Genomic DNA, 17,443 nt, shown 5'->3' on the forward strand with positions numbered 1-17,443 from the left:
AAGGCCTTCAATATTATATATAGATCTAACTGATTGGAATATCATATATACCTAATAAAGCATTATAAATGTAAAACCAAGAAACTGTTTTCTTAAGTTTTTAATATATTTTTTGAAATGATAACTGCTTTGTTGGTTATGTAAATGTTCAAGAGTTGATAATTGAACCACACTGATACAAAATGAATCCCTGGAGTTATAAAATGGAACTTTTTATTCGTTGACATCATCATGGATAGGTAATCTGGACGTAGCTCGAAGCATGAGCATATATTAATGTATAAATTCACTTGTGGAATACTAAAAAAGAGTCTGTTAGGTTTTCCAATTTATACAATGGCCTCTGATAGCTTAGGACTGATGTTAATCCTTCTCGAAATATGATGACTAAAAAAGCTGAAAATATATACCTTGATTTAGCTGCAAAATATTTTGGAATTGATTATTTCTAACCAGTCATATGTTAAATAGAATGCCTGAGAGATAAAATACTAATTTAGGAAATCTTGATACGGTCCACAATTTTATTTCGCCTAAATAGAATATATATAATTTAATAATGGTTTTAATGAAGGCTGTAATTTTGCTGTTCAAGCTGTTAGTAGTATATTCCAAAATAAAGAATGTCTACGAAAGACGATTTTTGCATAATACCTGAATATTTTGTTTTGGAACATATATCCTTTGATCGTGAATAGAATAAGCAGGCTTCCCCCTTGATCTTCCTTTCATCAAAACATAAGACGGCTAGGTTTCCATTTGGAACTTCTGTTGATTTTAATTGTTGAGAGACAATTTCAATAATGTTAGACTGAACACCAGGCACTGTTTTAAAATTTCGGAAACACCTTTTTAATGTTGATACACAAGGAACCGGAAAAAGGCCACTGGACTGAACGTATCCGTAAGCTTTTGAGGAGAGAGACTTAAGTACCAGTCCTTGAATAATATCCTCTTTATTCCATCTACCAGACTTCTTCCCGCTGACGAAAAGTTTACTTTGAACCTTAGTAAAAAAAAATTCAAGTTTTCCTTTCATTGACTCTTGAAAATATGATCTATATTTTAGCTTCTTGCTTTCCGATTGGAGGGTCTTAACAGTTTCCTGAAGTTGTTGATTTTTTTTTCCTAAGGGACTTGAGTTCTTGAGTGAAGAGATCTTCTTTTTTCATGGTTGATCTATTTATTTTTAAAGTCAGGGATCCTCACGCTTGGCTCTATGAATCGGTCGTTTTCGCTGTATAAGTTTGAGTGGACGGGTGATATATTTTTACCTTGCTTCAAAACAATGTGCCAGCTATTTCTAAGGGCGTTTGAACGGAGGCTTCTACAAATTCAAGCTCAACAACATCAGGAACAACAGCCGGTGCAAAATGATGGAAATTTGCTGCTGTTTCTTAATTTGCCTTCAAAATGGAATCGACAAAATCCTTTCTTTTCTTCTTTGCTTCCCTTTCGCTTGGGGTCGGCAGAGGTTTTTCTCATGGTACAAGATTTTTGGAAGAAATAGCATTCGATTTTAATTTCCTTTTTAAAGGCAAGCCCAATATTTCATTTCTTAAATCTCTCTCATAATTGTTTTCCTCAAAATGATTTTCATAAATTCCAAGGCGCCCCTTTCGATGTCAGGCTTTTTCCCAAACCGTTGTCCTTAAGCAATCCTTAGGGAAATTTTGGTTAACCACATTATTTGGTGAAACACAAATGGCAACTCCACAACCCCAAGTTTGATTGTGGAACTCCATCGCCAGTCACAATATAAATTTATGAATTTAGTATAATAGTACTTTATTAATAATTAGTATTAAAACGATGGCTCAACAATATATTATTATCGACTCTGACGTCACAAAAAAACAATTCTTCTATTTAGTTTGACTTGTGGTCTGTACGGTACAACAATTTGAAAAGAGGGCTGGCCATATGTATGTTATTGGCATACCTTGTATTTCTAGTTACCTGGGTTAGAACCAATAAAATGGCTTCAGTAATTAATTGAAAGGCAAAAAAGAGACAAAACAGAGCAAGAAGATAACTAAGACTTCATATCCTGCAAACATATTGTAGTAAAAAAAAGTTCTAATTTTTTTAAATGTGCACACAAATATCAAAATTGAGCAATTTTATGTAAAGAAAAATACAGTTTTATAAGGATAATTTATTCATAAATTTTGCCATATTATATGAACAAATCAAGATTTTAAAAAGATATCCCTCCGTTTTTGCCTTCGAACTGTATTGATAGTTTTAAACATAATACATAATACATTCAACGTCCACATTAGAAGTTGGAGCAAATATGAAGTTGTTGTGATCTTCAAGAGTCCTATTAGACCACATTTGATTCCAACTTTTTGCATAAATAGAAGGATTTTGCAATTTGACAGAAAAGTGATAATCATTTGTTCCAAATTCAAGGGAGATTATTTAACAGTCAATATGAGAGCCTAATGAAGGAGGTTTTTTTTAGGTGGATCTTTTTCGGAAAAAATAACATCAATTAATACTCAAGAGCTCTTGTGTAATCTAACTAGAACACAAATATTCTATATTTATTTTATCCCAGTTTACCAAAATTAGCAATTTTCCCACAAAATGAGCATTTTTTTTCCAAGAAGGTTAAAATGAGTAATTTTTTGAGCGATTGAGCGATCGGTAATAAATCCTAAGTCTAGTCACGACAAATGGGCTTAAGATTAATTGAAGTCTGTATGGAGCTGTTATGGACGTAAGAGTTAAGGGACATGATAATTTTCTCAAAACCAAAAATGAAGAAATTAATTTTTAAAATAAAACAGACTACCACCATTGAAATATTAAATTTTTTTGTGTTTTTTACCGAGTTTTTTTACTGTCAAATGACAACCTTGAATCAGCAAATATTCTCTTAGAAGTAGAACCAGACCTTATTCATGTAGATGTGATAAACCCAGTTATATGGAATCTTCTGGTGTTTTTTTTTTTGTCTTGATATTATTTCTAGTTGAGCCTTCTCCAATTTCCATTTTCCGAAATTATTTCATCTTTAGAGAGCAAAGAACTATCCTCTATTTCTGAAACTTATCCTTTTAGCTAGTAATAACTAAGGGTTATAATTTTGGTAAGACTAGAAAAGCGTGCGAGGAGAAATAAATAAATACGCATGGCATCATTGATTAAATAATATACATCTTCTTCTATCAATCAAGAACGTTATCATTCGTGCCTTTATTATTCAATATTAATATAATATTAAATGCTGATAGTCGATAGAGAACTGAATAAAATGCCTAAAATAACGTCACCTTCTGTCTGGATTTATGAAAATGGAGGCCCAGGAATTTGGAAAATTCAGATGAAAAAACAGATGGCTTGTCGGATTTGTCGATATAAATGTGCCTTTAGTCCCCTGTCTAGAATTACACGCCACTCATTATCCTCATCTCATATCAAGAGCATGAATATTCATCTAAAAAATCAAGTTAATGATGAATACATCAAGTCAAACTTTAACTCTGATCTCACAAAGATGCTTATTGCATGTATATACCCTGAATTCAATTGCTAATCATCTACGTTCAAAAAATTTATGGAGAAATACACGGGTAAACCTATCCCTTCACGAGGAACCATCATTAAATTAATGGAAGATGTTGGTACTGATGTCATTTATAGAAATTCATTTAAAAAAATTTGAGTCATCCACACCAAATGACGATCAAGTTATCAGTAAAAAGTATAAAATATTTACTAATTTCAAAATGGAACTCTGAATTTTATACTATCTAACAATAAGTATTCTATTTTTTTTAAATCTAACCATAAAATATGATTCTATTTTAGCTAAATATATCAAGAATTATAATACGCAACTCATTAAATAGCAAAAACAACTGCTTAAATGGTGACAACAACGGGGTTAGTAGCTTTGGATGGTTCGCACCTAGTTTGTCTGAGACTAGTTTCTTCTCTTAAAGACTTGGGTATGATCATTAGGTTTTCCAATATTACATAGTCAATAAATGCTACTTTTTTTATCACTTAAGACTTAGCTATGGTTGATAGGCTCCAAGAAATGGTATTAAGAAAACTCATAAAAGGCAAAAACAAGTGCTTAAATGGTCACAACAAAGGGGGTAGTTGCATTGGGTGTAGCATTATAATTAGCAATTGTGTATATCCTTCATGATAATAGTATGTTGTTTAAGCATCAATAGGGGGAATGTCTTTTGATGCTCTTAATAAGGAGTAATATCGCCGGACATTACTACATAATTAGCTTTTGCTCTAAATCTTTAAGATGGATTTATTTCTAACATTTTTTTGATTATTATATTTATTGTCTAATTTTATGATTTGGACATTTACTTTATTATTAATAATTAGTTAGATCTCATCGGTAGAGATATACATATCTATCCTGTGCACAATTGTATATAGCAACTTCCACATGAAGAAGAGGGGCGATTACCTTTTTTATTAAACTCCACGTCTCGCTTGTGTTTTGCAACCTAAAGGTATGACATATTTAACTGGATTCCGATGTCAAATTATGTATGTTTGTTTTTATCAATATTTTCTTTCCTTTTTGACTGTCGAGAGTAAATAAAATAGCTAGTCGTGATACACGACCATTCCATAGTTCATTAATTTGTAAATGGTGTGCTGTGAGACAATTCATAGAAAATAATTGATGAACAAAGTAATCATACATATTATTTCATAAAATTATACTCAAAATCAAAAAAAAATTGTAACCATCTTTGGAAAAAATAATCATAAAACGACTCCTTAGACAGGCACTAATAAAACACATCCCAGAACATAACAAACAGTAGGATTCCTTTCACTTTGTTTCTACTCTAGCACTAAATCACTATTTCAAAATACTACAATTTTTAGTTACAATAGTACGATGACGTCAATCTATTATGCATTTTCCTAATTATAAAATACATTGTTGCTGAACTAGTGACATAGAGACTAAATATGGGGAAAATAGCGGCAGTTGTTCTTCTCTCAGCTTAAGGCTCCAGGTGTAGATTATCAAACACGGCCTTTTTGATAAATAAACGAAATAATAATTGATAATCAGAGATGAGATTTTTGTAAGAGCGTAAGGAGAAGGTGAAAGCAAAATACATATGATACTATTGAATTAAGACCATTGTTAATATCAAAAAATGAATTATTGTTATAAAGAAGAGAGAGAACCTTCTACATTTAAAATAGCATTAGTGCACGGAAAATATTAAAATTATATTTAAATTCATATATATTTATTTTATTTTGTATTTTTAAATCAATTTAAACCTAAGATTGGCGAGCATTCTTCTTATGGAGGGATTATTGCATTTAACAAAACACGACTTATTAAATTATAACAAAAAGAAGAAAGAACATCTTTAACAACCGTATTTCCTTTTCTAATCGCTATACTTAATTTTTTTCTTTACGCAGATCCCTTCTTTACTTATGCTATATTTAATTTCCTTTGACCAAAAGGACAAGAATACAATTTTTCATTGATCCCTCGTCTTATATATATTGACTATATTATTTTTTTTATGAATACATTTTTCTTATCATATACAAATACCAATATATACCTAGGTTTTTAATAAATATTTGATATGACTATCAAAGTTTGGAAGTTCTTAAGAGTTTTTATGATTTAAATGAATAACTACCAGCTGATTTGGGGCCCTTTTTCTCTTACAAATAAACAATAAAAATAACCACGTGCAAAATTACTGATCTATCACACCTTTTATTAGTCCCAGACTTAAAGTCAATAAAGAAATAAACAAAGTTTATCGTTCACCCCGCCCCCCTTCAATCTCCAAACCAGACATCTTCCGAACAAATATTAAACCGTTGCACCGTATTTCCTCAAGCTAACAGGACCGTTTTACTACTTTGTTTTAAATCTTTGATTCTACTTATCCAAACCTTCATTTTATCATATTTACTGATATTGTTTTTAGATTTGTCAAATTTGCTTGCAGTTTTTAAAACAAAGTCTGTTTAAAAGTCTGATACGACTTAAAAAGGATTTAAAGAAATAAAAGCTAGATTTTATTATGAGGTAATAATCTCCTTTGATAAAATAATATTATTAGAAAGAACAAGATTGCTCCAATTTTTCATCATGTAGGAAGGGTCACCATGAAAGTGAAACTTTTCAATTTAATTAACTGGATTATTAATTCTATTGAGATTACGCTCAACAATTAATACTAAATCATCTCCACATAGCTACATTTTGAGAAACCCTATCTCGAAAATTTCAGGGGCATCTTGCGAATAAATATTAAAACATTGCGCCATGGTATTTTCTCAAGCTAATAGGAGCGCTTAACTACTTTGTTTTAAATGTTTGATATCTTCCCTACTACATTCCTGTTTATTAACAGCTGAAATTTAAATCAGGATACTACCAAACTTGTCGCCTCTCTAGGTACCTTGTATTTATTTCTCTATGATCGCAACATATAGTTGTACAATCTTAGGAATTGATTATGAGTTAGAAGTCGAGTCTAATTATTGTTTGTAAAGTATCTATTTATTCTATGAGTAATTTAACGAAAAAATGAATAAAGATATGGAATCAATGTAAAATATATTTTTTTCTTGGAATTGAATTATAATTTGATCATGAATTTAAGCAATCAAAGTAAACAATTATTTTTACTTCATGTCACAAAACAAAAATATTAATATTTAGGGAGTTGGCATATAGAACTATATTAAAATTAGGCCTTGGGAAGAAAGCGTGGACTTTCCTGTTTGGACCAATAAAAAAGGGTAACAGATCAGCTTTGGGGAGAAAATTTTTGTGTTTGATAAAAAGGTTTTTTTGATTTGCAAGGAGGAAAATTTTAAGAGAAGTATGGATATCTTAAAATATCATTTAACTATACATTTAATGGTAGTAGGGAATCAGGACATCGGACTGTTTAAACTTTTGAGAAATCAACTTTTAGAGAACACCTATAAACACAATTAAGATTGTTGATAGGGAACCTATTGTATTATTTTTAATCACCCTAATTGAGGAAGTGTTAACACCTCCATTTATGTCAGTGCTACTTGCCTTGTTGTTGTTGTTTTTTATAATTGTTTTGTTTTATTTGTTAGTTAAATTTTACATTGAGCTGGACATTGAATGAAATATAGAAAAAACAAAAAAAAAAAATTATTTATATCAATACACTCTCTGACATTCCTACGACTTGTTTTATATTTTACGGTTACTATCAATTATAAAAGCAATAACTGAGAAATGGTTCCTTTATAAATTGATTAATTTATAAGTCAATTATTATTTAATAAGTATACTAAATAAAATCAATGTAATATATATTCTATAAGATAAATCGGAACAGGAAATGGAGGAATCACGAAACCTTTGATATGAGAAATATCACTCTTCTTGTCTTATAATATGTATACAGTAGATCCCTGGTCAACATTCGACCTATTTGGATGTATAAGCAAAATGGGGAGTAAACTTTTCATTTGCTTCGGAATCCTTCGAGTAAACTCATGTGACATTTGTAAAACAAAATTACTGCTCGTACTTCGGTCATATGTCACTTGTTTACGTTAGTTCAAAAATTTATTCTGCATAATGTCATTTCAATCTTTTTTGATTTAATATAATATTCCAAATGATTTTGCAAAGAGTATAGTTGAATGATGCACAAATTTCAAGTAGATCAAATAAAAGTTATTCCCAATAAATAGTACATAAATCGAGGGACAATTAAGGGACCTTACTACTAAACATATTTTGCCCAATTATTAAATAACTAATAATTTTTAAGGAGTTTGTATATTTAATTCGACTCCAATCAGATCCTGGCATATTTTTACCCTAATTGAATACTACTATAAAACCCTGGAAACCATTTTGATCTAAATCGTTCCGGAAGGAGTACCAAGAAGTGGTGTAGAGTTCCGAATCACTTTTTTCCATAAGACATAACTGAAAACGGATTAATACATATTCTCAATCATCAAGTTTTTACCTAAAATTGTCTTTTTTACACAAACATTTCCTGTTATATCTTTCTTGGGACGCATATAAATAAAGTACATAAAACCCCAAAAACAATGAAAATATATCAAAGCCTTACAATCTCTGGTTTAAAACCAGAGTTAAAACCCACTAAACAACAAACTCTATACTGTTTACAAAAGTCACATGGTGAGTAGATCAAAAGATCAAAGAAAATAAATAAAGAGTCGGATTTAAAAGTTTTGTTTGGGCTCAGTGGCAAAGTTTTTTTTCGTCATTTTGTGTTAAATATGTCAAGTACTGAGGTGGTCGAATTCTGAGGTTCTAATATCTGTATATGTAATAATATCATCGATAGGAAGTACAAAAATTTTAAATCAATTCAAGACTTGCATAAAACATACCCTAATTTCCTCCATGCACTACTTATATATTATAGAAACTAGAAAGTCTATTCCTTCTATTTCAGAAATCTTTATAAATAAAAACAAATATTTTCGTATAAATGTATTTATCGATAAATATTTGTCACACTTTATATTTGCACAGATATATCTAATGAATGTCATATGAATCAATATTCAATTATAAATAACACAAAGTAAGGAAAACCCAATTTGTAGAGAGAGATACAAACAAAATCCGTGATATCAAATAATATTACTCATGTTGTTATTAGATTTCTAAGGTAGGGGAAGTCCCTTTATGAAGATTAAGGATCATGAGTCAATCTTTTAATTATATAATTAAATGCAACTTTATTGATTGAGTGTCATTTATCAACTTGAGAAGACTGCATAGCCTGGGCTAGAGAGATGGTGGCGGAGGTGTTGTTGTTGTTGGAGCACCAGTTCCTTGGAAATTATCCAAAAAACTTCAAATTCTATATGAGTTACGTAACTATAAAACGATTTGTTTCTCTTTGGATTTTTCGCTTCATTTATCTAACTCATACTCATATAATTGTAATTAAGGAATTCTCACCAAGATATTGAGCCGGTTTTTTCCTTATATTATAGATGTTGGAGTCCTCTTTCAGTTAAAAAGCCTAGAAGGCAATTGATGAAACATTGATTAATAATATAATCAAAAAATAATAAAAATAGCAATAAAATAGGTTTACGACACGGTTGTTATTGCCTTCAAATAACGACGAAGTAAGAATTTGATTAATTTTGTCGTTATGGGGCAATTACATGCGAATACTATCCATATATATATGAAGAGTAGCAAAATGACATGCTCTCAAATAACATACTATTAAGTAATGAATAAAAATCAGCAGGAGTATAATTATACCTAGGTATGTATGTTAGTACGAGACGAGTCTCATCTGGCCTTAATTCTATATAGACATTACAATGCTCTCAACGGATTTCACAACAACAAACCCAGATGGCCAACACCTGGATTCTTTTATTTACTGACTTCCTCCCATTATTTTAACCCAAAAAACATCATCATAAATAATCAGATGTATTGTTCAATTTTGTATTTTTTGTCTTTTATTTTTAGGAAGTCATGGGTATTTCCATCATTGATCAAATCAACTTTTTGCCATTAAGTCTTGAACCTTTAAAAAAACGAAGTATCATTAAATTAGATGATTCAAGTTTTTGTTTTAAATCCAAACATGTATTTATATGTTGTGTACTAGTAGATTGCACAAGTTACAATTTCTACGTCCCATAATGCTTTAGTATGTAGGTTACAAAATCAGCCATTTGAATTATCAACTACTAATTAATGCTATCATTTATTTCGATTATAATGATTTAGTTACTATGTATTTAGCAATGATGTAGCTATAGGTATTTGAACTTTATAATGAGCCACTTTGTAATTTTCAATAAAAAAGTCAAAAATTTCATCTTTAATATAACGACCATCTATGGAACATTCAATTATTACATTATCCTTATCATCTGTACTCTAAATTCTTGATTTAAAATCGGTAAAGTTGGATCCATCCCAGGACTTGATTTCCTAATGTATTTTCTCCACTCCTACCAAGAATTGAAGAGCATAAAAACGAGGAAAAATTATTAATGATACCAAGTACATATAAATTATAATAACCATCCTGTTACGTAGTTAGTAAATTAGGTAATTTCAGCTGTTGAAGTTACCATAAAAGATCGATAAGGACAGGTTCTAGGACTGATAAAGTTCATTAACACCAGATTGATAGGATTGTAGTCTTTCTAGTTTTTTTAGACCGATCCAACACTAAAAAAGGGCAAGAGAGTTGTTTAGTTTAATAATTTAATAATTTATTTACATACTCCCTACTCGATATAGTGACGCTATCTTGCAGCTATTAGCTGTTTGTATACTTATTTGATAATTTATTATATCTGCACCATCTCGCAGATATTGATCTTTCCCGACATTTGTCCATTCCCTGTTATGTACCTCATTTTTAGGACAGATTGCTCATTTAAGCTAGAATTTGTACAAAAATGGCAAATTAAAAATAAACTAAACTTATTTCTAAATCTGGGTATTGTCCTCTACACAAAAGTCGAAAGTTGTGACTAGATATTTATATTAACTCTATAAATAATCATTGAAACCCTGTAATTGTGACAAAAAAGATTAATTACATCGATATTGTGTAAAAATAATAAAATGTTTGCTTATACAATAAAAAATCAAGCATTGAAAATGAAAGGATCTCCAGCATCAATACCAAATTTTATTTTTTTGCCTTTGTTGATGATATTTATAAATGTTTATATATATATATATAGGTATATCTTTTACAAATTGCAATTTTTACTTCGTGGACCGTCAATCAACTTAAACCCCATAAATCAAAAATGTCTTTGTATAAACTTCTATACATGTGTGTATTTCAATTTTTTTTCCATTTCAAGGATCATGTGTTGGAAACCAAAAGAGGTAGAGTATTTAATTGTGTTATAGAATTTTTAGCTGGGATAACCAATTCAGGTTTTACATATATATTTGTTTAAATGAATAGATAACAGAGCCTCGTAACTAACAATAAAACCAAGATGGTTTAAGAATAAACAATTTATCCAAATCCTCACATTAATTACATAAGTAATCATTGATTTGGACTTCCCCATAGAGAGCTAGCGAGATAAATGGCAGAATACACGTGAATACTTTTTAACATCAAGGATAATTGTCTCGTTCCTTATATTTTCCAAGAATTACGAGAAAAACACCAGAAACTAGTTTAAAGTGTGTATACAATATACATATAAGATATTTTTATTCAATTGACAAATATTATAGATAATAAAGTAAGCAAGAATGTTTATGTTATATACTTTACTCTATGCAGACAATTTAACAAATTCGTTTCAAATGATTTTATTTAAATTAATATTTCATATAATAAAAAAAAAGATAGAGATTCTTTGAGTAAGAAAATAATATAAATTATACAAGTTTTCTAGGAACAATTACAAATAATAATGAATATGAAATATATAAAATATATTTGTATAATGACTAAAATGAGAAAAAAAGTTTAGGAATAGATTGTACACGCATCTGCACATCTCTTCTGACAGTTTTGGACTCTTGCACGATACATATGTATGTATGTATATGCAATTCTCATGAACATTCGACAAAATTAAATTGTATAATGATGATAGTAGCTATTTATATAAATTAGCACATTTATAAATAGTTTTATGGATGAGTAGCACACGTGAGATTCAAGATTTGAGTGACTGCACGTGGAGTCAGGGCCTAAGAGTTACAAAAATAGCACTTGTATCGTCTCTTGGCGACGACTACGATTGGGGACAATCCTTGGGATAGGAACACTTGTTAAACCAGAGGACTTGGTTTTTTTTTAACATTTTCATTTATACAGTAGCTATGGAGATCCTATCCTCCTCTTCCAGAGAAAGTATGGAAGAGGTGTGATGGAATGGAAGTTTAAGATGAGAGGCGGAAGAAGAATGTGGTAGATTATACTCCCTTCTGTCTTTCCTTCTTGATGACCGGTAGATAAGAAATGTCGTTAGGGCCAGAAGGAATATGTTTAATAACACTGAGATGGTGAAGGAGTCTATATAACTTGGAGGTCCATTTGAAGGACGTTCTTGTACAATATAGTCTGGATTGAGCATGCAGGGTATTCGAGATGGACAAATGGGTATTTCGTCCGGATCTGGACAATGTATCATGTTATTTGAGCTCATTATTCCAGATTAGAAACCTCTTCTGCTCTTTAGAGGAAAAAGAACTAAAACCTTTAAAGAAAAAATGAGTGTGAAAAAGGCACACAGATACTACACTCACACACTAACACAAAAACTCGTTTCCTTCGATCCCGGCCAGTTAAATATACCACTTTATAAGACGTATCAAAAATATACACTTTGATATAAAGTTTATATTATTATTTATTAATAATTATTATTTTACTAGATTCGATTCAATGGAGGTAAAAATAAATTAAGCACCACCACAAACAAATATCAACAACAGTCATCGACTCCTATTAATAGAAAACTAAACGCTCAATGACAGCTAATTTGTCTAATAGGAAAAACTTAAAATAAAAAAAAAAACAAAAAAAAGAGGGAAAATGAGGAATCCACGTTATATTAACGAACCGAAATAAGATTTGCTGCAGTGCTACATAGACTACATAATTCCTAAGCAATGTGATGAAATAGTTTTCTTGATTATTGCCTGCCGTCGCTTTTGGAATTCCTTTTCATTTGATCCCTAGCTGTGCCGTGGGATGGCAAACCGCACGCGTGCATGCATGTACACTCACTCATTTTTGAATTTCATTCCGGTCAACCGGCATTTTTTCAAGTCATTAATAATATCCGTCTCAATGGCGTCAAATTAATGGACAATGTATAATTTATTAATATTTTATATTTCTATACCCACAAGAACTAGTAGTCACTACCATTGACCATTACTATTCCGTATATGTAACTGTCAATCTTTTCAGCACTAATTTGGAAATGATTTACCTTAATGGTTTTTTTGTTTGGTTATTTCTACCTATAAATAAATGATACAAAATCTCTTTTTTTATATATTTTGGTCAGATCACTATCACTAAAATGTATATTATTTTACCTACATCAATGGACACTGCTGCATTGGTCTAGTTTTTGAGGGGTTCATATCATATCATATGATGATGGAGTCTACAAATATAAGCAGCAGTCGATTTAGGGATGTATAGACTAGAGGTTCGTATGTCAATTATCTCTACTGCAGCAGAAAAATGCCTTATCAATATGTGGAAGTATGAATTCACTATGAGTATGACTGAGGAGAGAGGGAAGTTTCACGAATTCTAAGGAAATAGATGATAATTAATTAATGGTACTCCCTCCTCGAAATGCAATCTCATTATATACATATCAACAGGGTGGGGATTTTAAAACCAGAAAATTTGAGGATAATGCTTACATTTTACCACCTTAAAACTAATTCAGCAATTCATAGATATTTTACTCTTTCATGAAGGGGTACATAATGATATCAATCACTCCAACCAACCCTGAACCTGGCAAAGGTCTTGATGAGGAACTCCTTATCCATATTGACCACTGCCACCCAGCAAGAAGTCAACAGTGTTATGTGCACGTTCATTGGACTCTCTCTCCAAGACGCCCCACACATCGTGGTGAAAGGGGTTTGCCCAAATCATAAAGATCTTTAAAATGTTTGTTATTCCGGAATAAATCCAGTTTCAACTATCCAATTTGAACAAACCCCACCAATTTAAAATTCTAGCATAACACTGGATCTTTTAGTATTAACTTAAGGTATCTAGTGTTATGTGTGTAGTTATTTGCGACCTTGGGGATGGACCTGGTCAAGAGGCACACCATAATTGGCTCACGGCATTCGAATTCGGAGGATATCTCACAAATTTTGTTTTTTATTTGATACAGTTTTTTCAACTGAATCTGATCAGCACACTTTCATAAACATAGAAGTCAAGGTTGCCAAGATATTGAGGTCGTAACTTGCTCCAGACTTAAAATCCCCTCGCTATACATATCTATAATGAAGCATTGTGAATTTGGAAATCTATTATATGAATAGAATTCTTATTAGATTCCTATTTGTGATGCATAATCCACCGGCCCGAGCAAACTTTTTCAGTTCATTTGTGTTCTAACACATACAAATAACTATACAAAAGTGTATAATATAATATGAAGCATCAGTGAACAGATTAAATACTCTTTTACCACCTTATTATATACCTACTAAATCAACCTCCAAAGTAGTAGATGGAGAAAATAATGTAAAACATCGTAGACTCTAGTCTGTAGAGGATTGATTATTTCTAAAGTATTAACAAACAAGAAACGTTTTATATATACAGAAAAAGAAATCTCCCACTCCTTTTCCATCTCTCTAACTTTATTATGGGGTTTATCATTGGGATAAATAAATAATAGGAGCACATTCAGTACATTTTTTGAAGCCTCAATAATTAATTTCATGATGTATTAATATCTAACTCAGAAACTAAAGAAGGCAATGATAAATTAAGGATTTACATAGAAGACGGAGCAAAAGTATTATACACACAAGATATTACAATACTATTTCTGGCTATGGGGTGGATACATACCCCAGATAAGTAGCGAAGGATCAAACAGAAAGACCGCACGATTGAGTTCTTGATAAAACACTATCTATGTACAAAAAAAAAAGATAATCCCTTTATCTATAAAAAAAACAACTGTAATTATATTATTATTGGGGAAAAAAACATTAGTGAGCTGCACTCAAAACTCTTGAGCGAAGGTAGGAACGCACTCATTGTTTAGAATAACGAGTGAGAGTGGGAGCTTTCTCACCATTTTGGAAGAGCGGTAAAATCTCTCGAATTTTCGCTCATTTATATTCATTTGTATTACTTTTTCTGTTTCTGCATCTTATGAGACTAACATAAAAAAATGGAGAATTAAAGAATTATGTTAAAGATTGCGAGAAAAGACGGTTGAAGTTATGTCACGAGATAAGCTGGAATCTTTTTTTCTATGCTGTATCTATGGGCCTCCGCTGTCTTCGGTTGAAGAGTTTGCCTCTCATGTAGCTGAAGAAGACTCTAAGAAGACTCAGACTTCAGTTTCCTCAAAGACACCTCTTCTTTCTGTGTGGAGATTACGTTGGAAGATAAATCTTTCCTTTTTGTAACCAAATTTTCCCAGCCTAAACCCTTTTGTTATATTTTTATGTAGTAAATTGACATAAGATCTCAAAACCTCACGCAAACATAAGTTCAAAACTTGATAAGCCTGTGTTCAAGCTCAAACTAATGATCAGTATTTAATTGGATGATAGTACTCGAAACTTCGTAATAAATGTCCCCCAAGACAAACTTTTTTGTGTCCAAAGGAACACCAAAAGATAAATAAAAATTTCTTGACCCACCTATTTTAATTAAATCAATAATTTAGATTATTATAAGCTATTAAAATAATTTATGGTTGTCACAAGTCGTACGGAACACGTGAACTTGCCTCAAGACACACTGTTTGGGAAACACTACCCATTAGCACTGAATCGTATCTTATTTGCACGTAGTAATTATATCAGTCTATGAATTCGGTCAATTTAATCATTCTTATTAAACGATATTTGAATATTTGGTAGAATTGCCGTTAGATCTAATCAAGCCCAAATGTTACCTTCTGATTTATACACTGCTGTCCTCAGCTACCATTGAAAGAGTATTTTTGAAATGTAGTCAATTATTTAAGGATAGATGCCAGAGTTTAAAAGATGAAAACCTTGAAAAAAAAACTTCTGTCAATGAATCAAATATTTAATAGTTAAAACATTGGAATGATCATTTATGGATTTATTTTTTTTAATAGAATTTTGCCTCTTTAAGTTTTATTTATTCTTGTACCTTATTCTCTTCATTTTTCGGAATAAGTAATATATGACAATTTATGGAAATTAATTGCAATCATAAAGAATTGTCAAATTCAAATACTCCTATGCGAGCAAAAAAAAAAGAAAAGGTGCAGCTAATTTTTAATTGAGCGAGAGAGCACTCACAAAATTAGAAAACTGAGTGGGAGCGCGCTCAAGATTTCTTGAGCGGACTAATGCTCTATTGGAAAACTAATGTTTCTTTTATAAGTAATCTGGGGGGAATGGCTTTCTGAAATTGGTTAATGGAGGTAAAAAGGTTATTGAATTGTCTACTAAAAACCAATTTTTCTCTCGAGATCTCCATTTGGAAGTACGTCTCTTAGTTATTTTTTGTAGTGACAAATGCAAGTTTTTACGCAGAATTCACCTCGTGAATTCACAGGTCTTGTATAATTAAATACTTACAAATAGGGAAGGGCATTTCGTAGAGCACGAAGAGAAGGTGGAAGATGGTACTTATCACGTGAGCGTCGTTCCGTTACTTAATTTTAGCTCAGTTCCTGTGATAAAAGTAGTGTTTTGTTTATCCTTATTTAGGACTGAAGACTGCAATCTCGTCCTGTTCAGTCCTGAATATCAGTCCTAAAAACTGATAAAGTTCCGTCCTTGATGTCGTCACTCAACTTATTCCTCCTTTGAAGGGGCAACCACAGAGGATGTGGAAGGGTTCTAGGCCTCCCCCAAAAAAAAAAAAAAAAGAATTTTTGGTTTTTACCAGAAAAGTTTGTTAGTCAGGATGAAAAAATTTGACCCGAAATTAGAGGTATTTTTTTTTTAAAGAAAAGATAAGTCCGTTAATATTTAAAATATTTTTCTAAAAAATTAACTTTCTGTGAATAGCTATGGATTTTGAAATTTGTATTAAAAAAATTTAATAATCTAAATTTAATTTTTGAGTTTTTTTTCCAAAAATTTACTTTTTTGTGAATATCTTTGATTTCTGAACTATTTTGATTTTTAAAATTCCAAAAAAAAGCTCCCCCCCGCCCCCCAAAAAAAATATATATATATTTATAATCCTGCTTTGTTTAATCGGCTATAGTACTGACAATATTAAGGACCGGTTCTAAGACTTGACTGAACTGAACCGAATAAATAAGGACCGACGCAAAACTAGGTAAAAGATATCATTGGAGAATACTAAAAAAGAAGGAAGAAATGAACACTGTTCAAAGATTTTTCTCGTGAAATAATTTTCCGTTCAGGTGCTCAAAAATAAACAGAAAGCATGAACAGCACTCGTTTTCAACTCAGTAACCATGCCTGATATGAGTGATAATACATAATTGTAATTTGAACTTACAATTCAAATGATTCAGCTGAAAACAACATGATTTCCCGAATATTAGTACATATTTCAAAATCTTATTTAATAATGACGATCGCATTAAACAACTTATTTGTTTTTGCTGAAATTTGTACATCAAATGTGCATCTACAACATTCCTGAGATGCATTTCATCGAATCGTTGACATATTTGTAGTTTTATAATAACATGCCTAACATAATGCAAT

General features: G+C 31.0%; 1 long non-coding RNA gene across 2 annotated transcripts; it reads right to left on the reverse strand.

Annotated features, from left to right (window-relative positions):
• Positions 1-8,496: 8,496 nt before the first annotated feature.
• On the reverse strand, positions 8,497-14,650 carry LOC121121890 (uncharacterized). 2 transcript variants are annotated; one of them, XR_011781446.1, is made up of 4 exons: positions 10,082-14,649; positions 9,914-10,008; positions 9,302-9,575; positions 8,497-9,050 (listed from the first exon to the last, which is right to left on the reverse strand). It is a non-coding gene; the product is annotated as an uncharacterized lncRNA (long non-coding RNA). The 2 variants fall into 2 exon arrangements; XR_011781445.1 differs by having other exon boundaries at positions 9,914-14,650.
• Positions 14,651-17,443: the final 2,793 nt, after the last annotated feature.

The sequence above is a fragment of the Lepeophtheirus salmonis genome, chromosome 8 (assembly GCF_016086655.4).
Source record: "Lepeophtheirus salmonis chromosome 8, UVic_Lsal_1.4, whole genome shotgun sequence".
NCBI lineage: Eukaryota > Metazoa > Arthropoda > Copepoda > Siphonostomatoida > Caligidae > Lepeophtheirus > Lepeophtheirus salmonis.